The following is a 27,769-nucleotide window of genomic DNA, read 5'->3' as shown; positions in this document are numbered from 1 at the left end:
GTCCAAAACAAAATCTGTCAAAAATAGAACACTCTGTAGAAATCTATAACTTTCGAATACTTCTGTAACTCTAAAAATTCTTAAATAAGTTGGTGGACGTGAGGAATTTGTCTATTAATCATCTTAAAAAAGAATAAACCTAAAATCTGTCTCCAGTAAAAAATGATATCTAATCTCGTGAGCACAAAAGTTTCTGTTTTTTACAGCAAGATCGCAAAGACTTCACCCAAGTCTTCCCAAAGGTTCTACTTGGCACAAACACTAATTAAAACATAAAACTACATATAACCAGAAGCTACATGAATTATTTATTACTAAACAGGGACAAAAAGCAAAGAACAAAAAAATAAAATTGGGTTGCCTCCCAACAAGCGCCATCATTTAACGCCCCTAGCTAGGCATAAAAACAAGAATAGGTCTAGGTATTGCCCTCTTCTCCCTTTTGATGATGAAGGGATAATTTCTTATCTAAAGCACTTATCTTCCTATTTTTTGAAAGCACGTCTCCATTAATGGTAGAAGAAATATTAAGCACACTACGAAAATTTGCATCTAAGCTAGCCTTCATCTCTTTGATAATTTCGTTCTGATAAAAACACAAAAGAGAAGTGGATTCAATCTTTTCACTCATGGGGTGCCCAAATATAGCTTTCATATTTCCATAGGTATCGATGGCATCCCCCTCAAGAAAACCTTCTTCAAAAATAGAATCTAAAACTTGCTTGAAAGGAGAGGGTAAGCCAACATAAAAACTTTTTAAGTATATCTCAATTTGATATTGGGGCACATAGCTGGCTTCGATCCTTAATAGCCTATCCCAAGCATCTTTCAAAGATTCATCAAGCAAATAACGAAAAATTCCGGGGTCATCTTCATCAAAATTGTTCAAACTCTCATCGATAATCCCGGTAGGTCTTTCCATAGCATCATTATTTATGAGCTTAGAGAGGACAGAGGGACTATCCAAAGTATTAAAACCTGGGAGAAAACCCTTAGCCCCTTTTGGTTCGGCCATGGAGAAAAAAAGGCAAACTAAGCAAACAAAACAACAACGAGAGAAGGCAAAGGTTTTCGAAAATCGTTTTAGAAGTGGAGGAGAGGAAAACGAGAGGCGAATGGCAAATAATGTAATGTGAAGGAGAAGAGTTTATGATGGGTACTTGGTATGTCTTGACTTTGCGTAGATCTCCCTGACAATGGCGCCAGAAATCCTTCTTGCAACCTCTTGAGCATGTGTTGGTTTTCCCTTGAAGAGGAAAGGGTGATGGAGCAAAGTAGCGTAAGTATTTCCTTACTTTTGAGAACCAAGGTATCAATCTAGTAGGAGACGACACATAAGTCACCTAGTACCTGCACAAACAATCAAGAGCCTTGCAACCAACGTGATAAAGGGGTTGTAAATACCTTCATGGTCACTCACAAAAGTGAGATCTAATAGACATAGTAAAGTAAATATTTTTGGTATTTTTGTTGTGTAGATTGGAAAGTAAATATTGCAAAATAGTAAACAAGATGCGATATAAATAAAAGAGATGTAATATAATAGAAAAGAGACCCGGGGGCCATAGGTTTCACTGGTGGCTTCTCTCAAGATAGCATGTATTACGGTGGGTGAACAAATTACTGCCGAGCAATTGATAGAAAAGTGCATAATTATGAAGACATCTAAGGCAATGATCATGAACATAGGCATCAGTCTGTGTCAAGTAGACCGAAACGATTCTGCATCTACTACTATTACTCCACACATCGACCGCTATCCAGCATGCATCTAGAGTATTAAGTTCATAAGAACGGAGTAACACATTAAGCAAGATGACATGATGTAGAGGGATGAACTCAAGCAATATGATATTAACCCCATCTTTTTATCCTCGATGGAAACAATACAATATGTGCCTTGCTGCCCCTACTGTCACTGGGAAAGGACACCGCAAGATTGAACCCAAAGCTAAGCACTTCTCCTATTGCAAGAAAGATCAATCTAGTAGGCCAAACTAAACCAATAATTCAAAGAGACTTGCAAAGATATCAAATCATGCATATAAGAATTCAGAGAAGAACCAAATAATATTCATAGATAATCAAGTTCATAAATCCACAATTCATCGGATCTCGGCAAACACATCGCAAAAGAATATTACATCGAATAGATCGCCAAGAACATTGAGGAGAAAATTTGTATTGAGAATCAAAGAGAGAGAAGAAGCCATCTAGCTAATAACTATGGACCCAAAGGTCTGTGGTAAACTACTCACGCTTCATCGGAGAGGCAATGGTGTTGATGTAGAAGCCCTCCATGATCGATTCCCCCTCCGACAGATCGTTGGAAAAGGCCCCAAGATGGGATCTCACGGGTACAGAAGGTTGTGGCGGTGGAAAAGTGGTTTCGTGGCTCTCTCTGATGTTTCTAGGGTAAAAAGGTATATATAGGCGAAAGAAGTACATCGGTGGAGCTCCGAGGGGCCCATGAGGGTGGGGGGCACGCCTACCCCCTAGGCGCGCCCTCCTGCCTCGTGGCTTCCACGTAGAGTCCCAAACTTCAACTCCAAGTTTTCTGGATTGCTTTTGGTACAGGAAAGACCCTCGCGAAGGTTTCGTTCCATTTGGACACCATTTGATATTCCTTTTCTGTAAAACACTAAAATAGGCAAAAAACAGAAACTAGCACTGGGCCTCCGGTTAATAGGTTACACTACTGGAAACAACTTCTTTGCCGTCCGCCAGAGCAGACGGCAAATGCATAGATCACGGACGGCAAACATCTTTGTCGTCCGCCAGCGGACGGCAAACTGTGTGTCTAAACAGGTGCCAGCAAAGGCCTTCTTTGCCGCCCGCTTTTGTGAAACTGACGGCAAACGATTGTGTTGTCCGCCTTCTGAGTCCAGCAGACGACAAAGACAATGGACGGAAGAGGGGTGGCGTCAGAGCCATTAGGGCATTAACGGTGCTCTTTCCCGTCCAACAGCGGACAACAACGATTCAAAAAGCTTTGTCGTCCGCCAACGGACGGCAAAGAGCACAATTAGGCCAGCAATGGGAAGCTGCCACGTGGCCAGCTATGCCATCTGCTAGTGGACGGCAAAGATTTAAAGGTCTTTGCCGTCCGCTGGCAGACGACATAGCTGACCAAATAGGCAGCCAGTGTTCCTAGTGTCCACAGGTAGCTGCCATGTGGCCTCTTTGCCGTCAGCTAGCGGACGGCAAAGAGGCTATATATTCCCTGTTTTTTAATCCATTTAATTTGGCAACATATAACAAATTTACAATAGATATACATACATACATATAACTCCAATATATCCAACAATATAAGAGCATGTCCAACAACATATTTCATCAAATCCAACATATCCAACAACATAAAAGTCCAACATATCCATATATGTGCATACATATCCAGAAACAAGTTTCCAACAACATATCCATATAGACATATGTACGTCTCCAACAAGTTTTCATAAACAACAAGGAAGCAAGAGAAGAATAGGACACTCCATCAATGCAAGTTTCCTCATCGATCTAAAGCAAATCTGCAAATTGGGAAACATGAGAGTTAGAACACAAGAAGAAAAAGAAGAAGAATACTAGCTAGAAGAAAAGGAAGAGGAGGAAAAGAAGAAGAAGAAGAAGAAGAAGAAGAAGAAATAGGCTAAGGTACTTAAAATGCCATTTGTGGAATAAATAGGCTAAGGTACTTAAAATGCCATTTGTGGGCTAAGTTGGGTAAAAATGCTAAGTGTGTAGGTCAATTTAGAGCTAAGCTAGGTAAATAGGTCATTTTGGAGCTAACGTAGGTTAAATGGATCATATTGGAGCTAACCTAGGTACACTTGGTCAATTTTGATCTAACCTAGCTAATTATGCCATTTTTGACCTAACTAAGCTTATTGTGTCATTTTAGAGGACAACAAGCTAAGTATATGGCATTTATGAGGTTAGCAAGGTCATTATGCCATTTATGAATAAAAACAAGTAAGAGGAGGAAAAGAAGAAGAAGAAGAAGAAGAAGAAGAAGAAGAAGAAGAAGAAGAAGAAGAAGACTAGAAGAAGAAGAAGACTAGAAGAAGAAGAAGACTAGAGGAAGAAGAAGAAGAAGTACTTCTTCTTCTTCTTCTTCTTCTTCTTCTTCTTCTTTTCTTCCTATTCCTTCTTTTCTTCCTCTTCCTTGATTTTCTTCATCTTACTATGTCATTTGTGGACAAAATATGCTAAATTATGTCATAAATGGACTAAATAGGCTAAATAAGAAGAAAAATACCATTTTTGAGCTAACATAGCAAATTATGCCATTTTTGACCTAACCAAGCTTATTGTGTCATTCTAGAGGACACCAAGCTAAGTATATGACATTTATGAGGTTAGCAAGGTTAATTATGATGCCATATACAAATAAGAACAAGTAAGAGGAGGAAAAGAAGAAGAATAAGAAGAAGAAGAAGAACTTCTTCTTCTTCTTCTTCTTTTCTTTCTATTCCTTCTTTATTTCCTCTTCCTTGATTTTCTTCATCTTATTATGTCATTTGTGGACTAAATAAGCTAAATTATGTCATAAATGGACTGAACATGCTAAATAAGAAGAAAAACACCGTTATCAGGGAGGTGTAGGAATGGTCAGGGCTGCGCCATTGTTGGCAGACGGAGGTGAAGGACCGGTCGGGGTTCCGGCATTGGCAGACACAGAAGGATTGGTCGATGCTTGTCATGAGCCATGCTGAACCAAAGATCATTTCCAATAATGTCTCGTTAGCATGATGCAAACTGAAATGTGAATAGTAGTGACCAAGGACCATTCAAATCAAACTCACCGTGCCCGCCAGAGCAATCTGGGGCATCGGCAGAGCAGCCTGACCGCTTTTCTCGCACATGGTCTGCACATTAGGTTCTCACGAGTCAGTGATATTAGTTAGTAATGCAAACATTACGTGCATGATTGGGCTAATATGCACAAGAAACATACCACAATGAGCTCGTATAGGGCCCGGTGAGATGCATCGTTCCGGTTCCTCTCCTCCTCCAACAGCTTAGCCGTGCTCTCCTCCCTCTCCCTCTCCCTCTCCCTCTCCGCCACCTCCCTTTTTGCCTCCTCCAAAAGCGCCTGGGTCTTCAATCTCTCTTTCTCAACCGCTGCCTGCAACACAACACTCATTGTTAGCATTGTAATCATTGAAGGACGCACACACAATGTAATGGAGGAAAGGTCAGAGAGTTCGTATAACTAACCGCCACGACGAGCTCTGCGGGCCATGCACGAGGCGTTATCTCAGGATCAGAGCTACTCAGGTGCTTCTTGATCTGCGGGAGAGTCTTAGGACAATGTAGCAGTCCATCACCAATGGCTTGAGCGCCATGGGACCTCCCTCCACCAGATATCATCACCAGCTCTGTATCAAAAGATCCTGGCTTGGGTTAAAGTCCTCCCTTTCCTCGTCTTCCCCTCGTCTCTGTACTTCACAAGCTTGTGGTGGGAGGAGATTTTGGTGAAGTTCTCTGGATGATCTAGGTCAGACTCCGTGAATGCGTTGGCCTTCTTGTACGGGGCCATATGGGCCATGCCATAGAGGTTGAACACAGAAGGCACAAGCTTCTTGTGGTAGTGCACCTAAGAGAGAGGAACAAAATATTAGTTAATTAGGGCTCAAGCTAGCATTAAGAATTATATTACTATGTAAATAGGTCATTTTAGAGCTAAGAAACGTTATTATGTCATTTTCGAGGAAAATAAGCTAAGTTTAGGTCATTTTGAAGTTAAGAAAGATTATTATGCCATTTTTGACCAAAGTATGCTAATTATGTCATTATTGAGCTATCGTAGGTAGTTATGCCATTTTTTAACTAACTAAAGCATATTAAGTCATTATATAGAGCTATATAAAGGTTATTATGTCATTTTAGAGCTAAATATGTCATTATTCAGCTATCCAAGGTAGTTATGCTATTTTTTAGCTAACTAAAGCATATTAAGTCATTATTGAGCTATCGAAGGTAGTTATGCCATTTTTTAACTAACTAAAGCATATTAAGTCATCATTGAGCTAATTATGTCATTATTGAAGTATCCAAGGTAGATTATGTCATTTTAACTAACTAAGCATATTAAGTCATTTTGGAAAGTATAAATGCTACCATGAGGAATGAAATAGCATGAATCATGTGGCAAACCACATACCCAGTTATCCCCGTACTCAAAAAGGTTGGAGGTCCCTTTATGGTGTGGCACACCTTCCATTTGGTCACGCTTATCCTTGGCCCTTTGGTGTTCGAGCCACCATTCAGGAGAGCACCACGCATCCACCAACGCCTCCCAACACTCCATCTTATCGACACACCATCTCAGGGGCAACTAAGTGAAGAAAATATGCCCTAGAGGCAATAATAAAATTATTATTTATTTCCTTATTTCATGATAAATGTTTATTATTCATGCTAGAATTGTATTAACCGGAAACATAATACATGTGTGAATACATAGACAAACATAGCGTCACTAGTATGCCTCTACTTGACTAGCTCGTTAACCAAAGATGGTTAAGTTTCCTAACCATAGACATGAGTTGTCATTTTATTAACGGGATCACATCATTAGGAGAATGATGTGATTGACTTGACCCATTTCGTTAGCTTAGCACTTGATCGTTTAGTATGTTGATATTGCTTTCTTCATGACTTATACATGTTCCTATGACTATGAGATTATGCAACTCCTGTTTATCGGAGGAACACTTTGTGTGCTACCAAACATCATAACGTAACTGGATGATTATAAAGGTGCTCTACAGGTGTCTCCGAAGGTACTTGTTGGGTTGGCGTATTTCGAGATTAGGATTTGCCACTCCAATTGTGGGAGAGGTATCTCTGGGCCCACTCGGTAATGCACATCACTATAAGCCTTGCAAGCATTGCAACTAATAAGTTAGTTGCGGGATGATGCATTACGAAACGAGTAAAGAGACTTGCCGGTAACGAGATTGAACTAGGTATTGAGATATCGACGATCGAATCTCGGGCAATTAACATACCGATGACAAAGGGAAGAACGTATGTTATTATGCGGTTCGACCGATAAAGATCTTCGTAGAATATGTCGGAGCCAATATGGGCATCCAGGTTCTGCTATTGGTTATTGACTAGAGAGTTGTCTCGGTCATGTCTACATAGTTCTCGAACCCGTAGGGTCCGCACGCTTAGACGTTCGTTGACGATATAGTATTATATGAGTTATGCATGTTGGTGACCGAGTGTTGTTCAGAGTCCCAGATGAGATCACGGACATGATGAGGAGCTCCAGAATGCTCCGGAGTTAAAGATTCATATATTGGATGATATGGTTAGGCCAAGGGGTCAGGCCCACGAGGCTATAAGTCGGTGCAAAAGGAGTTTTGCGGAGGCCAGGGGGCCAAACGCCAGAGACCCTGGCGTCTGGCCCTGGGCCAGACGCCGAGGCCCATGGCGTCTGGGATAGACGCTAAGGATTGAGGCATTTGGTCCTGGAGTCCGAGTGGGACTCTTGCCTTTCGGGCAAAACCGACTTTGAGGAGGCTTTTGCTCCAAGTTTCGACCCCAGGGCTCAACATATAAATAGAGGGGCGGGGCTAGCACCAAAGACACATCAAGAAACACCAAGCCGTGTGCCGGCAACCCCATCCCCTCTAGTTTATCCTCCGTCACAGTTTCTGTAGTGCTTAGGCAAAGCCCTGCGGAGATTGTTCTTCACCAACACCATCACCACGCTCTACTACTTCGCCCGTCTTGCTGGATCGAGAAGGCGAGGACGTCATCGAGCTGAACGTGTGCAGAACTCGGAGGTGCCGTGCGTTCGGTACTTGGACCGGTCGAATCATGAAGACGTACGACTACATCAACCGCGTTGATAAATGCTTCCACTTAGCGATCTTCAAGGGTATGAAGATACACTCCCCCTCTCGTTGCTATACATCACCATGATCTTGCATGTGCGTAGGATTATTTTTGAAATTACTATGTTCCCCATCAGTGGTATCAGAGCCAGGTTTTATGCGTAGATGTTATATGCACGAGTAGAACACAAGTGAGTTGTAGGCGATACAAGTCATACTGCTTACCAGCATGTCATACTTTGGTTCGGCGGTATTGTTGGATGAAGCGGCCCAGACCGACATTACACGTACGATTACGCGAGACTGGTTCAACCGACGTGCTTTGCACATAGGTGGCTGGCGGGTGTCAGTTTCTCCAACTTTAGTTGAACCGAGTGTGGCTACGTCCGGTCCTTGAGAAGGTTAAAACATCACCAACTTGACGAACTATCGTTGTGGTTTTGATGCGTAGGTAAGAACGGTTCTTGCTCAGTCCGTAGCAGCCACGTAAAACTTGCAACAACAAAGTAGAGGACGTCTAACTTGTTTTTGTAGGGCATGTTGTGATGTGATATGGTCAAGGCATGTTGCTATGTTTTATTGTATGAGATGATCATGTTTTGTAACCGAGTTATCGGCAACTGGCAGGAGCCATATGGTTGTCGCTTTATTGTATGCAATACAAGCGCCTTGTAATTGCTTTACTTTATCACTAAGCGGTAGCGATAGTCGTATAAGCAATAGATGGCAAAACGACAACGATGCTACGATGGAGATCAAGGTGTCGCGCCGGTGACGATGGTGATCACGACGGTGCTTCGGAGATGGAGATCACAAGCACAAGATGATGATGGCCATATCATATCACTTATATTGATTGCATGTGATGTTTATCCTTTATGCATCTTATCTTGCTTTGATTGACGGTAGCATTTTAAGATGATCTCTCACTAATTATCAAGAAGTGTTCTCCCTGAGTATGCACCATTGCGAAAGTTCTTCGTGCTGAGACACCACGTGATGATCGGGTGTGATAGGCTCTACGTTCAAATACAACGGGTGCAAAACAGTTGCACACGTGGAATACTCAAGTTAAACTTGACGAGCCTAGCATATACAGATATGGCCTCGGAACACGGAGACCGAAAGGTCGAATGTGAATCATATAGTAGATATGATCAACATAGTGATGTTCACGATTCAAAACTACTCCATCTCACGTGATGATCGGACATGCTTTAGTTGATTTGGATCACGTGATCACTTAGATGACTAGAGAGATGTCTGTCTAAGTGGGAGTTCTTTAGTAATATGATTAATTGAACTTTAATTTATCATGAATTTAGTCCTGATAGTATTTTGCAAATAATGTTGTAGATCAATAGCTTGCGTTGTTGCTTCCCTACTCCCTCCTTTCTGGTTTATAAGGCTCAATTCAAAAATCTCACCAACCAAGGTAGATGGTGAGTGGTGGAATACCTTTTGGAGTTTGCAAAAGCACCCAAATTACTGCTCTTGTTTTCCTCAAAAAAGTATGTTTACCAATGCATTAATTGCAATGCATACATGCATACATGCATAAATTACATGCATTGGTCAATTTTCTCTTAATACTTGCATGCAATGATTTAATGCACCTTGGAATCTGAACATGTGATGGGAAACAACCAATTTGAGCCTTATAAAATGGAGAAACTAAAATTTTGAGATAAGCCCTATAAACCGGAAAGGAAGGAGTACGTTTTTATTTTGATATGTTCCTAGAGAAAAACTATGTTGAAAGAGGTTAGTAGCAATGATGCGGATTGGATCCGTGATATGAGGATTATCCTCGTTGCTGCACAGAAGAATTATGTCCTTGATGCACCACTAGGTGACAGACCTATTGCAGGAGCAGATGCAGACATTATGAACGTTTGGCTAGCTTAATATGATGACTAGTTGATAGTTTAGTGCACCATGCTTAACGGCTTAGAATCGGGACTTCAAAGACGTTTTGAACGTCATGGACCATATGAGATGTTCAAAGAGTTGAAGTTAATATTTCAAGCAAATACCCAAGTTGAGAGATATGAAGTCTCCAACAAGTTCTATAGCTAAAAGATGGAGGAGAATTCCTCAACTAGTGAGCATGTGCTCAGATTGTCTGGGTACTACAATCGCTTGAATCAAGTGGGAGTTAATCTTCTAGATAAGATAGTGATTGACAGAGTTCTCTAGTCCCCATCAACAAGTTAGTAGAACTTCGTGATGAACTATAGTATACAAGGGATGACGAAAACGATTCCCGAGCTCTTCATGATGCTGAAATTGACGAAGGTAGAAATCAAGAAAGAGCATCAAGTGTTGATGATTGACAAGACCACTAGTTTCAAGAAAAGGGCAAAGGGAAAGAAAAGGAACTTCAAGTAGAATGGCAAGCAAGTTGTCACTCCCGTGAAGAAGCCCAAAGCTGGACCAAAGCCTGAAACTAAGTGCTTCTACTACAAAGGAAATGGTCACTGGAAGCGGAAATGCCCTGAATATTTGGTGGATAAGAAGGACGGCAAAGTAAACAAGGGTATATTTGATATACAGGTTATTGATGTGTACCTTACTAGTGTTTATAGTAGCCCCTGGGTATTTGATACTTGTTCGGTTGCTAAAAAGAAGTAACACGAAATAGGAGTTATAGAATAAACAGAGACTAGTTGAGGGTGAAGTGACGATGTATGTTGGAAGTGGTTCCAAGATTGATATGATCATCATCGCACACTCCCTATACTTTCGGATTAGTGTTAAACCTAAATAAATGTTATTTGGCGTTTGCGTTGAGCATGAATATGATTTGATCATGTTTATTGCAGTACGGTTATTCATCTAAAACAGAGAATAATTGTTGTTCTGTTTACATGAATAAAGCCTTCGATGGTCATACACCCAATGAAAATAGTTTGTTGGATCTCAATTGTAGTGATACACATATTCATAATATTGATGCCAAAAGATGCAAAGTTGATAATGCTAGTGCAACTTATTTGTGGCACTGCCATTTGGGTCATATCGGTGTAAAGCGCATGAAGAAACTCCATAAAGATGGATTTTTGGAATCACTTGGTTATGAATCATTTGATGCTTGCGAACCATGCCTTTTGGGCAAGATGACTAAAACTCCGTTCTCCAGAACAATGGAACGAGCTACTGACTTGTTGGAAATAATACATACCGATGTATGCGGTCCAATGAGTGTTGGTGCTCGTGGTGGGTATCGTTATTTTCTGACCTTCACAGATGATTTGAGCAGATATGAGTATATCTACTTAATGAAGCACAAGTCTGAAACATTTAAAAAGTTCAAAGAATTTCAGAGTGAAGTGGAGAATCATCGTAACAAGAAATTAAAGTTTCTACGATTTGATCGCAGAGACAAATATTTGAGTTATGAGTTTGGTCTTCAATTAAAACAATGTGGAATAGTTTCACAAACTCATGCCACCTGGAACACGACAGCATAATGGTGTGTCTGAATGTCATAACCACACTTTATTAGATATAGTGCGATCTATGATTTCTCTTACCGATTTATCACTATCATTTTGGGGTTATGCATTAGAGGCAGTTGCATTCACTTTAAATGGGGCACCATCAAAATCCGTTGAGACGACACCTTATGAACTGTGGTTTGGCAAGAAACCAAAGTTGTCATTTCTTAAAGTTTGGGGCTGCAATGCTTATGTGAAAAAAAATTCAACCTGATAAGCTCGAACCCAAATCGGAGAAGTGTGTCTTCATAGAATACCCAAAGGAAACTGTTGGGTACACCTTCTATCACAGATCCGAAGGCAAGATATTCGTTGCTAAGATGGATCCTTTCTAGAGAAGGAGTTTCTCTCGAGAGAAGTGAGTGGGAGGAAAGTAAAACTTGATAAGGTAATTGTACCTTCTTCCGAATTGGAAAGTAGTTCATCACAGAAATCAGTTCTAGTGATGCTTACACCAATTAGTGAGGAAGTTAATGATGATGATCATGAAGCTTCAGATCAAGTTACTACCGAACCTCGTAGGTCAACCAGAGTACGTTCCGCACCAGAGTGGTACAGTAATCCTATTCTGGAGTTCATGTTACTTGACCATGACGAACCTACAAACTATGAGGAAGCGATGATGAGCCCAGATTCCACGAAATGGCTTGAAGCCATGAAATCTGAGATGGGATCCATGTATGAGTATAAAGTGTTGACTTTAGTGGACTTGCCCGATGATTGGCAAGCCAAAGAAAATAAATGGATCTTCAAGAGGAAGATGGACATTGATAGTAGTATTACTATCTACAAAGCTCGAATTGTCGCAAAATGTTTTCGGCAAGTTCAAGGTGTTGACTACAATGAGATTTTCTCACTTGTATCGATGCTTAAAAGTTTGTTCGAATCATGTTAGCAATTGCCAGATTTTATGAAATCTGGCAAATGGATGGCGAAACTGCATTCCTTATTGGATTTATTAAAGAAGAGTTGTATATGATGCAACCAGAAGGTTTTGTCAATCCTAAAGGTGCTAACAAAGTGTGCAAGCTCTAGTGATCCATCTATGGACTGGTGCAAGCATCTCGGAGTTGGAATATACGCTTTGATGAGTTGATCAAAGAATATGGTTTTATACAGACTTTTGGAGAAGCCTATACTTTCAAGAAAGTGAGTGGGAGCACTACAACATTTCTGATAAGTATATGTGAATGACATATTGTTGATCGGAAATAATGTAGAATTATTCTGCAAAGCATAAAGGAGTGTTTGAAAGGAGTTTTTCAAAGAAAGACCTCGGTGAAGCTGCTTACATATTGAGCATCAAGATCTATAGAGATAGATCAAGACGCTTGATAAATTTTTCAATGAGTACATAACTTGACAAGATTTTGAAGTAGTTCAAAATGGAATAGTCAAAGAAAGAGTTCTTGCTTGTGTTACAAGGTGTGAAGTTGAGTAAGACTCAAAACCCGACTATGGCAGAAGATAGAAAGAGAATGAAAAGTCATTCCCTATGCCTCAGTCATAGGTTCTATAAAGTATGATATGTTGTGTACCAGACTTATTGTATACCTTGCTCTGAGTTTGGCAAGGGAGTACTATTTTGATCTAAGAGGAGATCACTGGACAGCGGTCAAGAATATCCTTAGTGAGGACTAAGGAAATATTTCTCGGTTATGGAGGTGATAAAAGAGCTCGTCGTAAAGAGTTACGTCGGTGCAAGCTTTTACACCGATCCAGATGACTCTAAGTCTCAATCTGGATACATATTGAAAGTGGGAGCAATTAGCTAGAGTTGCTCCATGCAGAGCATTGTAGACATAGAATATTTGCAAAATACATACGGCTCTTGATGTGACAGACCCGTTGACTAAACTTCTATCACGAGCAAACCATGATCATACCTTAGTACTCTTTGGGTGTTAATCACATAGCGATGTGAACTAGATTATTGACTCTAGTAAACCCTTTGGGTGTTGATCACATGATGATGTGAACTATGGGTATTAATCACGTACAGATGTGAATATTGGTGTTAAATCACATGGCGATGTGAACTAGATTATTGACTCTAGTGCAAGTGGGAGACTGAAGGAAATATTCCCTAGAGGCAATAATAAAGTTATTATTTATTTCCTTATTTCATGATAAATGTTTATTATTCATGCTAGAATTGTATTAACCGGAAACATAATACATGTGTGAATACATAGAAAAACATAGTGTCACTAGTATGCCTCTACTTGACTAGCTCGTTAACCAAAGATGGTTAAGTTTCCTAACCATAGACATGAGTTGACATTTGCTTAACGGGATCACATCATTAGGAGAATGATGTGATTGACTTGGCCCATTCCGTTAGCTTAGCACTTGATCGTTTAGTATGTTGTTATTGCTTTTTTCATGACTTATACATGTTCCTATGACTATGAGACTATGCAACTCCCGTTTACTGGAGGAACACTTTGTGTGCTACCAAACGTCACAACGTAAATGGGTGATTATAAAGGTGCTCTACAGGTGTCTCCGAAGGTACTTGTTGGGTTGGCACATTTCGAGATTAGGATTTGTCACTCCGATTGTCGGAGAGGTATCTCTGGGCCCACTCGGTAATGCACATCACTATAAGCCTTGCAAGCATTGCAACTAATAAGTTAGTTGCGGGATGATGCATTACGCAATGAGTAAAGAGACTTGCCGGTAACGAGATTGAACTAGGTATTGAGATACCGACGATCGAATCTCGGGCAAATAACATACCAATGACAAAGGGAACAACATATGTTGTTATGAGGTTCGACCGATAAAGATCTTCATAGAATATGTAGGAGCCAATATGGGCATCCAGGTTCTACTATTGGTTATTGACCAGAGAGTCTTCTCGGTCATGTCTACATAGTTCTCGAACCCGTAGGGTCCGCACGCTTAAACTTTCATTGGAGATATAGTATTATATGAGTTATGTATGTTGGTGACCGAATGTTGTTCGGAGTCCCGGATGAGATCACAGACATGACGAGGAGCTCCGGAATGGTCCGGAGGTAAAGATTCATATATTGGATGATATGGTTAGGCCAAGGGGTCAGGCCCACGGGGCTATAAGTTGGTGCAAAAGGAGTTTTGCGGAGGCCAGGGTGCCAAACGCCGGAGACCCTGGCGCCTGGCCCTGGGCCAGACGCCGAGGCCCATGGAGTCTGGGCTAGACGCCAAGGATTGAGGCGTTTGGTCCTGGAGTCCAAGTGGGACTCTTGCCTTTCGGGAAATACTGACTTTGAGGAGGCTTTTGCTCCAAGTTTTGACCCCAGGGCTCAACATATAAATAGAGGGGCGGGGCTAGCACCAAAGACACATCAAGAAACACCAAGCCGTGTCCCGGCAACCCCATCCCCTCTAGTTTATCCTCCGTCACAGTTTCCGTAGTGCTTAGGCGAAGCCCTGCGGAGATTGTTCTTCACCAACACCGCCACCACGCCGTCGTGCTGCCGGAACTCATCTACTACTTCGCCCTTCTTGCTGGATCGAGAAGGCGAGGACGTCATCGAACTGAACGTGTGCAGAACTCGGAGGTGTCGTGCATTCGGTACTTGGATCGGTCGGATCGTGAAGACATACGACTACATCAACCGCGTTGATAAACGCTTCCGCTTAGCGATCTTCAAGGGTATGAAGATACACTCCCCCTCTCGTTGCTATGCATCACCATGATCTTGCGTGTGCGTAGGAATTTTTTTGAAATTACTACGTTCCCCATCACTAAGTGAGTCAAGAGAAATTTCAGCGCTACGAATCAAATCAAGAAAACTAAGTTCAAGGCCTTAAGAATAGGTATAATTACCGACAAGTACTTCTCCCTACTCAAAAACTTGCTGCGACACTTCTTCTTGGCCCTCCTAATACCCTGCGAGGCGTAGTAGCCTCGAACGGCCTACACCCGAGCCTTGTGCTGTAAGTTCTGAAGTAGGCGCTTACACTCGGCTTCGACAACCATAGCCGCGGCCTCCCGTTCTCCCTCTGAAACCCCGTAGAAGGTCTACAATCAAAGAAGACACCAATGATTAGTACCATCACTAGGTAGGTAGTGTTCATTTTTAATTCTCTAAAGGAGAAATTACCCAAAACCGACGGAACACAATGTCGGCCACCATCGACCATCTCCCTTGGAGGGGTCGGGGCAACAGAGTACAGCTCCCAGCTCAGTGCTAGCTGTGGAACCTGACCCTCACCGGGCATCGTGACCCACCCAGGGAAGTGCTGTCGGCAAAGCATGCCAAGGACCTGGCTGGGCCTGCGGACACCACGGTCATGGGGGTATACCCAGCCCCTGGAGTATGACCAGGCAAATGCATTAGATATTAATATGAAGGAACATGAGGGCAAAAGGTTAAAAAAAGTAAAGGCACATAGAGAGGAAACTTGATATTATTGCAACTCCTACAAGCATATATTCCTCCCTCATAATAGTTTTTAGTATCATCATGGATAACAACTTTTTTCTCATACTCAATTGGAACCTCTTCCGAAATAGTGGAATACTAACTAAAGTTGACACTCTTCCAGATCCACTTTCATAAATATCGTACGAAGATTCAACACCCTCCAAGATAGTGGGATCACTAATTCCTAAAGTTGACACTCTTCCAAACCCACTTTAAATTATAGTATTATTCATACTCCAAAAGATATAAGTGAAGTTCCTATAGCATTCTACAATTAATATAGACTAGCCAACAACCAAGCTCCAAATATATAAGTGAAGCGTACGAAGCATTCTATAAAACCATACTCAAACGATTTAAGTGTAGCACAAAGAGCAATTCTATAAGATCATACTTAAAAGATATAAGTGAAGCACATGAAGTACTATATAAATCAATGAAGAGCTATCTCATAATATCATGATTGTTAAAGAAAAATAAAAACACAAAGGACATGAATCATGTGAACAAAGCAAAAACCGAGGTATACCGATATTTGTTGAAGAAGAAAGATGGGATGCCAACCGGGCCATCCCCAAGCTTAGATGCTTGAGTATCCTTTAAAATATTTACTTGGGGTGCCTTGGGCATCCCCAATCTTGAACTCTTGTCTCTCTTTATTCTTCTCACATCGGTAACTCCTTGTTCTTCAAACACTTCATTCACAAAAACTTAAACAAAAACTTGTGAGATCCGTTAGTGTAATAAAGCAAACTACCACTTTCATGTACTGTAATTAACTCATTATTTATTTGTATTGGTGTTAAACCTAATGTATTCCAACTTCTCTATGGTTCATACCCTTACATACTAGCCATAGATGCATCAAAATAAGCAAACAACACACGAAAAACAGAATCTGTCAAGAAGAGGACAGTCTGTAGTAATTTGGAAGTTCAGTAAACTTCTGTAACTCCACAAATTATGTAATAAATTTGACAATTTGAAAATTTTGTACAGAAGTAATTTGCAAAAAGTTTCAGACCCATTTGACTTTCCAGTAAAAAATGTAAATTCATGCACTACAGCCAAAGTTTCTGTTTTGTTCTGCACATAGTAAGCAAACAATCTTATCATACTAAAACCAAAGCTTGGCACATTATTTTTATAATACAATGGATATATACAAGGGGATAATTATTTGTAAAGAAACTTCCATGAAAAATTCTACATTGTTTCCGTGAGCATGAACACAAGTGCTCAAGGTCGACCCTCACTTCTTCAATGCATAACTTTCCAATCACTTCTCTTTTTGAAAAACTTTTTTAGGCATGAGAGGCAAGTAATTCTTTTTTGGTATTTTCATTCTTTTTAATTTTTTTGTATGTTTCACCCACAACTAAACAGAAACAAAAAGGAAAATAAAATCTACTTAGTGAAGAAAGCAAACAAGCACACACGAGAATATCAACCCCACGCTATTGCTCCCCAGCAACGGCGCTAGAAAAGAGCTTGATAATCCCCAAGTGCAGGGAATCATTGTAGCAATTCCCAAAGGTGGAAGTGATAAGTATGGAGTGTCGAACCCACAAGGATCTAAAGGTAAGATCAATATTCTCTCAAGCCCTATCTGCCACTGATACGACTCTACGTGCATCGAACATTTGCTTCCAACTAGCAAAGAGAAATAAAACGATGTTGTGGGTATGTAGAGGATAACTCTGTATGATATCGGAGAGCTAAAACATAAAACTATGTGCTGTTATCATAAAGTTAGAATATATTACTAAATATTATAAATAGCAAGTGTGGAATAATGGTGAATCGGTGTGCGGAATTGTCCTAGGCAATTGTTAACAAGACCGATAATCACTATTGCAGTTTCATATGAGGGAGAGGCATAAGCTAACATACTTTCTCTTCTTGGATCATATGCACTTATGATTGGAACTCTAGCAAGCGTCCGCAACTACTAAAGATCATTATGGTAAAACCCAACCATAGCATTAAAGCATCAAGTCCTCTTTATTCCCATACGCAACAACCTACTTACTCGGGTTTGTGTTTTAGTCACTCACGCAACCCACTATAAGCGAATCATGAACGTATTGCAACACCCTACAACGGGAATACCTCATGCTGGCGCAACACGGAGGGCACCATAGGACAGCATCAAAGTAAAACATACAACTCATACCAATCTAGATCATCAATCAACCCAAAGACAAAAGATATCTACTCAAAACATCATAGGATGGCAACACATCATTGGATCATAATATGTGGCATAAAGCACCATGTTCAAGTAGGGATTACAGCGGGGTGCAGGAGAGTGGACCGCGTAAAAGAGATGAGGATGGTTATGATGATGGAGATGTTGATGAAGACGATCACCGCGGAGATGATTCCCCTCCCGATGGCACTCCGGTGCCACCAAGAGAGAGGAGGAGAGGTTCTCCCCCTTGTGCTTCCTCCTCCATGGCTTTCCCCCTCAGGTCCTTGGCCTTCATGGTGATGATGGCCCCTCCGAGATCCTCCTCCATGGCCTCCGGTGATGATGGCCCCCTCCGGCAGGGTGCCGGAGAGGGCCTAGATTAATTTCTCGTGGCTACAGAGGCTTGCGGCGGCGGTACTTCCGATCTAGGTTATTTCCCGAAGGTTTCTGTATTTATAGGAATTTTTGGCGTTGTTTTCACGTCAGGGGGGTCTCCGGGCTGTCCACGAGATAGGGGGCGCGCCCTAGGGGGGCGCCCCCACTCTTGTGGGCAGCCCGGGACTCTTCTGGCCCAACTCCGATGCTCCGTGGTCTTCTTTTGGTCCATAAAAAATCCTCAAAAATTGGCACGTCAATTGGACTCCGTTTGGTATCCCTTTTCTGTAAAACACAAAAACAAGGAGAAAACAGAAACTGGCACTGGGCTCTAGGTTAATAGGTTAGTCCCAAAAATCATATAAAATGACATATAAATGCATATAAAACATCATAGATAGATAATATAACAGCATGAATACTTCATAAATTATAGATACGTTGGAAACATATCAGCATCCCCAAGCTTAATTCCTGCTCATCCTCGAGTAGGTAAATGATAAAAGAAATAATTTATGAAGTGTGAATGCTAGCAGGTGCACAAGTTTGATCAATGATAATTTCAATCACCTTTTCTAGCATCAATATGTGTCATAATAGTAGCATATCTCATAAAACTTTTCATGATCAAGTAACAATCTATTCACAATGTCAAGTATGGTTCAGAAACTTCATTGAGAACTAACAAACTAAAATCTCAGTCACTGAAGCAATTGCAATTTATCATAACATCAGAAAGATTCAAGAATAGAGCTTTTCAGCAAGTCCACATACTCAACTATCATATAGTCTTCTACAATTTCTAACACTCACGCAATACTTGTGGTTATGGAGTTTCAGCCGGACACTGAGAAAGATAAGGGCTTATTGTGTTGCCTCCCAACGTATTCACCTTCAGGTGATGTCAACAATAATAGCCCATGCTAACTTACATCCAATTGGATATATATATCATGATCTTTCAAACACGAGGAGCTTGCCAAAGGATAACATGAAAAAGGGAAAGGTGAGGATCACCTTGACTCAAGCATAAAGTAAAAACATAAAGTAAAAGATAGGCCCTTCGCAGAGGGAAGCAGAGGTTGTCATGTGCATTTAGGGTTGGATGCATAAAATCTTAATGCAAAAGAACGTCACTTTATATTGCCCCTTGTATGTGGACCTTTATTATGCAGTCCGTCGCTTTTATTGCTTCCACAACAAGATCGTACAAAGCTTATTTTCTCTGCACTAATAAGTCATACATATTTAGATAGCAATTTTTATTGCCTGCAACATGACAACTTACTTGAAGGATCTTACTCAATCCATAGGTAGGTATGGTGGACTCTCGTGGCAAAACTAGGTTTAAGGATATTTGGAAGCACAAGTAGTATCTCTACATGGTGCAAGGAATTTGGTTAGCATGAGGGGGATAGGCAAGCTCAACATATTTGGAAGGTCAATGACAATATACTTTAACTGAGATGTGAGAAAACACAAATCATTACGTTGTCTTCCTTGTTCAACGTCAACTCTTTTAGCATGTCATACTTAATGAGTGCTCCCAATCATAAAAGATGTCCGAGATAATATATTTGTATGTGAACCTCTCTTTCCTTATTACTTCCTATTAATTGCAACGATGGCCAAAACTACGTTTACCAACTCTCAACAACTTTTATGCCTCATACTCTTTATATGTGAAGTCATTACTATCCATGTTATAAGCATAAGAAAACATATATAAATTCAGATTCATGACATTCAATTCATTCCCCCACTTACTCATAGGATAAACATGAAGCACATGAGTAAATGACAAACTACTCCAAAAGATATGAGTGAAAGACACGGAGTAGTCAAATAATTAACTAGCCATGGGAGGGTTCCTTTTTTATTCAATATTCAGATCCAATGATTTTATTTAAACATCAAGTAAAATCAAAAACACGCTCCAAGCAAAACACATATCATGTGACGTATAAAAATATAGCTCCGAGTAAGATGTACCGATAGTTTTGAAGACGAAAGAGGGGATGCCTTCCGGGGCATCCCCAAGCTTAGGAGATTTAGTCTTCCTTGAATATTACCTTGGGGTGCCTTGGGCATCCCCAAGCTTAGGGTCTTTCCACTCCTTATTCTCCTCATACCGATATCTCGCCCAAAACTTGAAAACTTCAATCACACAAAACTTAATGTAACTTCGTGAGATAGGTTAGTATGATAAAGAGTAAACCATGCACTTTGGTACTATAAAAGACAAGGCTAATAATTATTTTCACATAATTCCTAATTTACCATATCATTTCTACAATTAATATTGAGAAATATAAGCCATAGAAACTAGAAAACAAGCAAACTATGCAATGAAAACAGAATCTGTCAGAAACAGAACAGTCTGTAATAATCTGAACAATAACCATATTTATGCTACTCCAAAAATTATGAAATAAAATGGTGGACGTGAGGAATTTGTCTATTAATCTTCTGAAAAAATAATCAACTCAAAAGCACACTTCTGTAAAAAATGACATCTATTCTCGTGAGTGTAAAGTTTCTGTTTTTTACAGCAAGATCACATTAACTTTCACCCAAGTCTTCCCAAAGGTCTTACTTGGCACTTTATTGAAACAAAAGCTATAAAACATGATTAATACAGTGGCTTAATCATGTAAACACATAAAAACAGTAAGGGTAAATATTGGGTTGTCTCCCAACAAGCGCTTTTCTTTAATGCCTTTTAGCTAGGCATGATGATTTCAATGATGCTCACATAAAAGATAGGAATTGAAGCACAAAGAGAGCATCTTGAAGAATATGACTAGCACATTTAAATATAACCTACTTCCTATGCCTAGCGATTTTGTGAGCACACAACTTATGGGAACAAGAATCAACTAGCATAGGAAGGCAAAACAAGTTTAACTTCAAAACTTAAAGCACATAGAGAGGAAACTTGATATTATTGCAACTCCTACAAGCATATATTCTTCCCTCATAATAGTTTTCAGTATCATCATGGATAACAACTTTTTTCTCATACTCAATTGGAACCTCTTCCGAAATAGTGGAATACTAACTAAAGTTGACACTCTTCCAGATCCACTTCCATAAATATCGTACGAAGATTCAACACCCTCCAAGATAGTGGGATCACTAATTCCTAAAGTTGACACTCTTCCAAACCCACTTTAAATTATAGTATTATTCATACTCCAAAAGATATAAGTGAAGTTCTTGGAGCATTCTACAATTAATATAGACTAGCCAACAACCAAGCTCCAAATATATAAGTGAAGCGTACGAAGCGTTCTATAAAACCATACTCAAACGATTTAAGTGTAGCACAAAGAGAAATTCTATAAGATCATACTGATATAAGTGAAGCACATGAAGTATTATATAAATCAATGAAGAGCTATCTCATAATATCAAGATTCTTAAAGAAAAATAAAAATACAAAGGACACGAATCATGTGAACAAAGCAAAAAACGAGGTATACCGATATTTGTTGAAGAAGAAAGATGGGATGCCAACCGGGGCATCCCCAAGCTTAGATGCTTGGTTATCCTTTAAAATATTTACTTGGGGTGCCTTGGTCATCCCCAAGCTTGAACTCTTGTCTCTCTTTATTCTTCTCACATCGGTAACTCCTTGTTCTTCAAACACTTCATTCACAAAAACTTAAACAAAAACTTGTGAGATCCGTTAGTGTAATAAAGCAAACTACCACTTTAAGGTACTGTAATTAACTCATTCTTTATTTGTATTGGTGTTAAACCTACTGTATTCCAACTTCTCTATGGTTCATACCCTTATATACTAGCCATAGATGCATCAAAATAAGCAAACAACACACGAAACACAGAATCTGTCAAGAACAGGACAGTCTGTAGTAATCTGGAAGTTCAGTAAACTTCTGTAACTCCAAAAATTATGGAATAAATTTGAAATTTTTTACAATTTGTACATAAGTAATTTGCAAAAGGTTTCAGACCCATTTGACTTTCCAGTAAAAAATGTAAATTCATGCACTACAGACAAAGTTTCTGTTTTTGTTCTGCACATAGTAAGCAAACAATCTTATCATACTAAAACCAAAGCTTGGCACATTATTTTTATAAAACAATGGATATATACAAGGGGATAATTATTTACAGAGAAACTTCCATGAAAAATTCTACATTGTTTCCGTGAGCATGAACACAAGTGTTCAAGGTCGACCCTCACTTCTTCAATGCATAACTTTCCAATCACTTCTCTTTTTGAAAAACTTTTTTAGGCATGAGAGGCAAGTAATTCTTTTTTGGTATTTTCATTCTTTTTAAATTTTTTTGTATGTTTCACCCACAACTAAACATAAACAAAAAGGAAAAATAAAATCTACTTAGTGAAGAAAGCAAACAAGCACACACGAGAATATCAACCCCACGCTATTGCTCCCCGGCAACGTCGCCAGAAAAGAGCTTGATAATCCCCAAGTGCAGGGAATCATCATAGCAATTCCCAAAGGTGGAAGTGATAAGTATGGATTGTCGAACCCACAAGGGTCTAAAGGTAAGATCAATATTCTCTCAAGCCCTATCTGCCACTGATACGACTCTACGTGCACCGAACGTTTGCTTCCATCTAGCAACGAGAAATAAAACGATGTTGTGGGTATGTAGAAGATAACTTTGTATGATATCGGAGAGCTAAAACATAAAAGTAGGTGCTTTTATCATAAAGTTATAATATATTACTAAATATTATAAATAGCGAGTGTGGAATAATGGTGAATCGGTGTGCGGAATTATCCTAGGCAATTGTTAACAAGACCGATAATCACTATTGCAGTTTCATATGAGGGAGAGGCATAAGCTAACATACTTTCTCTTCTTGGATCGTATGCACTAATGATTGGAACCCTAGGAAGCATCCGGAACTACTAAAGATCATTAAGGTAAAACCCAACCATAGCATTAAAGCATCAAGTCCTCTTTATTCCCATACGCAACAACCTACTTACTCTGGTTTGTGTTTCAGTCACTCACGCAACCCACTATAAGCGAACCATGAACGTATTGCAACACCCTATAGCGGGAATCCCTCATGCTTGCGCGATACGGAGGGCACCATAGGACAGCATCAAAGTAAAACATACAACTCATACCAATCTAGATCATCAATCAACCCAAAGACAAAAGATATCTACTCAAAACATCATAGGATGGCAACACATCATTGGATCATAATATGTGGCATAAAGCACCATGTTCAAGTAGGGATTACAGAGGGGTGCGGGTGAGTGGACCGCGTAAAAGAGATGATGATGGTGATGTTGATCAAGACGATCACCGCGACGATGATTCCCCTCCCGATGGCACTCCGGTGCCACCAAGAGAGAGGAGGAGAGGTTCTCCCCCTTGTGCTTTGCTACCTCTTGAGCACTACGTTGGATTTCCCCGAAGAGGAGAGGATGATGCAGTAAAGTAGCGCAAGTATTTCCCTCAGTTTTTGAGAACCAAGGTATCAATCCAGTAGGAGATCACACACAAGTCCCTCGTACCTACACAAAATGATAGCAACTCGCAACCAACGCCTAGGGGTTGTCAATCCCTTCACGGTCACTTACGAGAGTGAGATCTGATAGAGATAATATTTTTGGTATTTTTGATAGATAGATGCAAAGTAAAAAGTAAAAGGCAAAGTAAAACAAAGCAAGTAAATAAAGTAATGGAGATTGATATGATGAGAATAGACCCGGGGCCATAGGTTTCACTAGTGGCTTCTCTCAAGAGCATAAGTATTCTACGGTGGGCGAACAAATTACTATTGAGCAATTGATAGAAAAGCGAATAATTATGAGATTATCTAGGTATGATCATGTATATAGGCATCACGTCCAAGATAAGTAGATCGAAACGATTCTGCATCTACTACTATTACTCCACTCATCGACCGCTATCCAGCATGCATCTAGAGTATTAAGTAAAACAAAGTAACGCTTTAAGCAAGATGACATGATGTAGAGGGATAAATTCATGCAATATGATAAAAACCCATCTTGTTATCCTCGATGGCAACAATACAATACGTGCCTTGCAACTCTTTCTGACACTGAGTAAGGACACCGTAAGATTGAACCCAAAGCTAAACACTTCTCCCATTGCAAGAACTACCAATCTAGTTGGCCAAACCAAACGGATAATTCGAAGAGACTTGTAAAGATAACTCAATCATACATAAAAGAATTCAGAGAAGAATCAAATATTGTTCATAGATAAGCTGGATCATAAACCCACAATTCATCGCTCTCAACAAACACACCGCAAAAAGAAGATTACATCGAATAGATCTCCACAAGAGAGGGAGGGGACATTGTATTGAGATCCAAAAAGAGAGAAGAAGCCATCTAGCTAATAACTATGGACCCAAAGGTCTGAAGTAAACTACTCACACTTCATCGGAGAGGCTATGGTGTTGATGTAGAAGCCCTCCATGGTAGATGCCCTCTCCGGCGGAGCTCCGAAACAGGCCCCAAGATGGGATCTCGCGGACACAGAAGGTTGCGGCGGTGGAATTAGGTTTTTGACTCCGTATTTGATCTGACGGGGGTACGTAGGTATATATAGGAGGAAGGAGTACATCGGTGGAGCTCTGAGGCGCCCACGAGGCAGGGGGCGTGCCCTCCACCCTCGTGACCTCCACGGTTGTTCCTTGGAGCAGGGTCCAAGTCTCCTGGATCACGTTCGGTGAGAAAATCACGTTCCCGAAGGTTTTATTCCGTTTGGACTCCGTTTGATATTCTGTTTCTTCGAAATACTGAAATAGGCAAAAAACAACAAGTCTAGGCTGGGCCTCCGGTTAATAGGTTAGTCCCAAAAATAATATAAAAGTGGAAAATAAAGCCCAATATAGTCCAAAACAGTAGACAAAGTAGCATGGAGTAATCAAAAATTATAGATACGTTGGAGACGTATCAAGCATCCCCAAGCTTAATTCCTGCTCGTCCTCGAGTAGGTAAATGATAAAAAGAATTTTTGATGCAGAGTGATACTTTGGCATAATTTCAACGTAATTCTTCTTAATTGTGACATGAATATTCAGATCCGAAAGATTCAAGACAAAAGTTCATATTAACATAAAAGTAATAATACTTCAAGCATACTAATCAAAGCAATCATGTCTTCTCAAAATAGCATGGTTAAAGAAAGTTATCCCTACAAAATCATATAGTCTGGCTATGCTCTATCTTCATCACACAAAGTATTTAATCATGCACAACCCCGATGACGAGCCAAGCAATTGTTTCATACTTTAGTAATCTCAAACCTTTTCAACTTTCACACAATACATGAGCGTGAGCCATGGACATAGCACTATAGGTGGAATATAATGGTGGTTGTGAAGAAGACAAAAAGGAGAAGATAGTCTCACATCAACTAGGCGTATCAACGGGCTATGGAGATGCCCATTAATAGATATCAATGTGAGTGAGTAGGGATTGCCATGCAACGGATGCACTAGAGCTATAAGTATATGAAAGCTCAACAAAAGAAACTAAGTGGGTGTGCATCCAACTTGCTTGCTCACGAAGACCTAGGGCACTTTTGAGGAAGCCCATCATTGGAATATACAAGCCAAGTTCTATAATGAAAAATTCCCACTAGTATATGAAAGTGACAACATATGAGACTCTCTATCATGAAGATCATGGTGCTTATTTGGAAGCACAAGTGTGTAAAAAGGATAGTAGCATTGTCCCTTCTCTCTTTTTCTCTCATTTTTTTATTTTTTTTATTTGGCCTTTCTTTTTTTATGGCCACTCCCTTTTTTTTATTTGGGCCTTTTCTCTTTTTTTTGGCCACTCTTTTTTTTCGTCCGGAGTCTCATCCCGACTTATGGGGGAATCATAGTCTCCATCATCCTTTCCTCACTGGGACAATGCTCTAATAATGATGATCATCAAAATTTTATTTTTCTTACAACTCAACAATTACAACTCGATACTTAGAACAGACTCTATATGAATGCCTCCGGCGGTGTACCGGGATATGCAATGAATCAAGAGTGACATGTATGAAAGAGTTATGAATGGTGGCTTTGCCACAAATACAATGTCAACTACATGTTCATGCAAAAAGCAATATGACAAAAATAATGTGTGTCATATGAACGGAACGGTGGAGAGTTGCATGGCAATATATCTCGGAATGGCTATGGAAATGCCATGATAGGTAGGTATGGTAGCTGTTTTGAGGAAGGTATATGGTGGGTGTATGATACCAGCAAAAAGTGCGCGGTATTAGAGAGGCTAGCAATGGCGGAAGGGTGAGAGTGCGTATAATCCATGGACTCAATATTAATCAAAAGAACTCATGCACTTATTGCAAAAATTTAGAAGTCAACAAAAACCAAAGCATAAAACGCATACTCCTAGGGGGGTAGATTGGTAGGAAAAGACCATCGCTCGTCCCCGACTGCCACTCATAAGGAAGACAATCAATAAATAAAATTGTGCTCCGACTTCATCACAAGCGGTTCACCATACGTGCATGCTACGGGAATCACAAACTTCAACACAAGCATTCTTTAAATTCATAATTACCCCTACTAGCATTGCTTTAATAGTATCACCTCCATATCTCAAAACAATTATCAAGCATCAAAGTTATCTTAGTATTCAACGCACTCAAAAGAAAGTTTCACAAATCTTGAATACCAAGTATATTATCTTTAAGCAAATTACCATGCTATTAACGACTCTCAAAATAATCTAAGTGAAGCATGAGAGATCAATAGTTTCTTTAAAACAAATCCACCACCGTGCTCTAAAAGATCTAAGTGAAGCACTAGAGCAAAAATTATTACGCTCAAAAGATATAAGTGAAGCACTATGAGCAAAACTATCAAGCTCAAAAGATATAAGTGAAGCACATAGAGTATTCTAGCAAATTCTAAATCATGTATGGCTCTCTCAAAAGGTGTGTACAGCAAGGATGATTGTGGTAAACTAACAAGCAAAGACACAAATAATACAAGACGCTCCAAGCAAAACACTTATCATGTAGTGAATAAAAATATAGCTCCAAGTAAATTACCGATGGAAGTAGACAAAAGAGAGGATGCCTTTCGGGGCATCCCCAAGCTTTGACTATTTGGTGTCCTCTTCTTCTTCTTCCTCTTATTCTTCTTCCTCTTCTTCTTCTTCCTCTTCCTCTTCTTCTTCTTCCTCTTCTTCTTCTTCTTCTTCTTCTTCTTCTTCTTCTTCTTCTTCTTCTTCTTCTTCTTCTTCTTCTTCTTCTTCTTCTTCTTCTTCTTCTTCTTCTTCTTCTTCTTCTTCTTCTTCTTCTTCTTCTTCTTCTTCTTCTTCTTCTTCTTCTTCTTCTTCTTCTTCTTCTTCTTCTTCTTCTTCTTCTTCTCCTCCTCTCCTCTTTCGTCTTCTTCTTCTTCTTCTTCTT

The sequence above is a fragment of the Triticum dicoccoides genome, chromosome 3B (assembly GCF_002162155.2).
Source record: "Triticum dicoccoides isolate Atlit2015 ecotype Zavitan chromosome 3B, WEW_v2.0, whole genome shotgun sequence".
Classification (NCBI taxonomy): domain Eukaryota; kingdom Viridiplantae; phylum Streptophyta; class Magnoliopsida; order Poales; family Poaceae; genus Triticum; species Triticum dicoccoides.
This window is presented reverse-complemented; position numbering follows the sequence as displayed.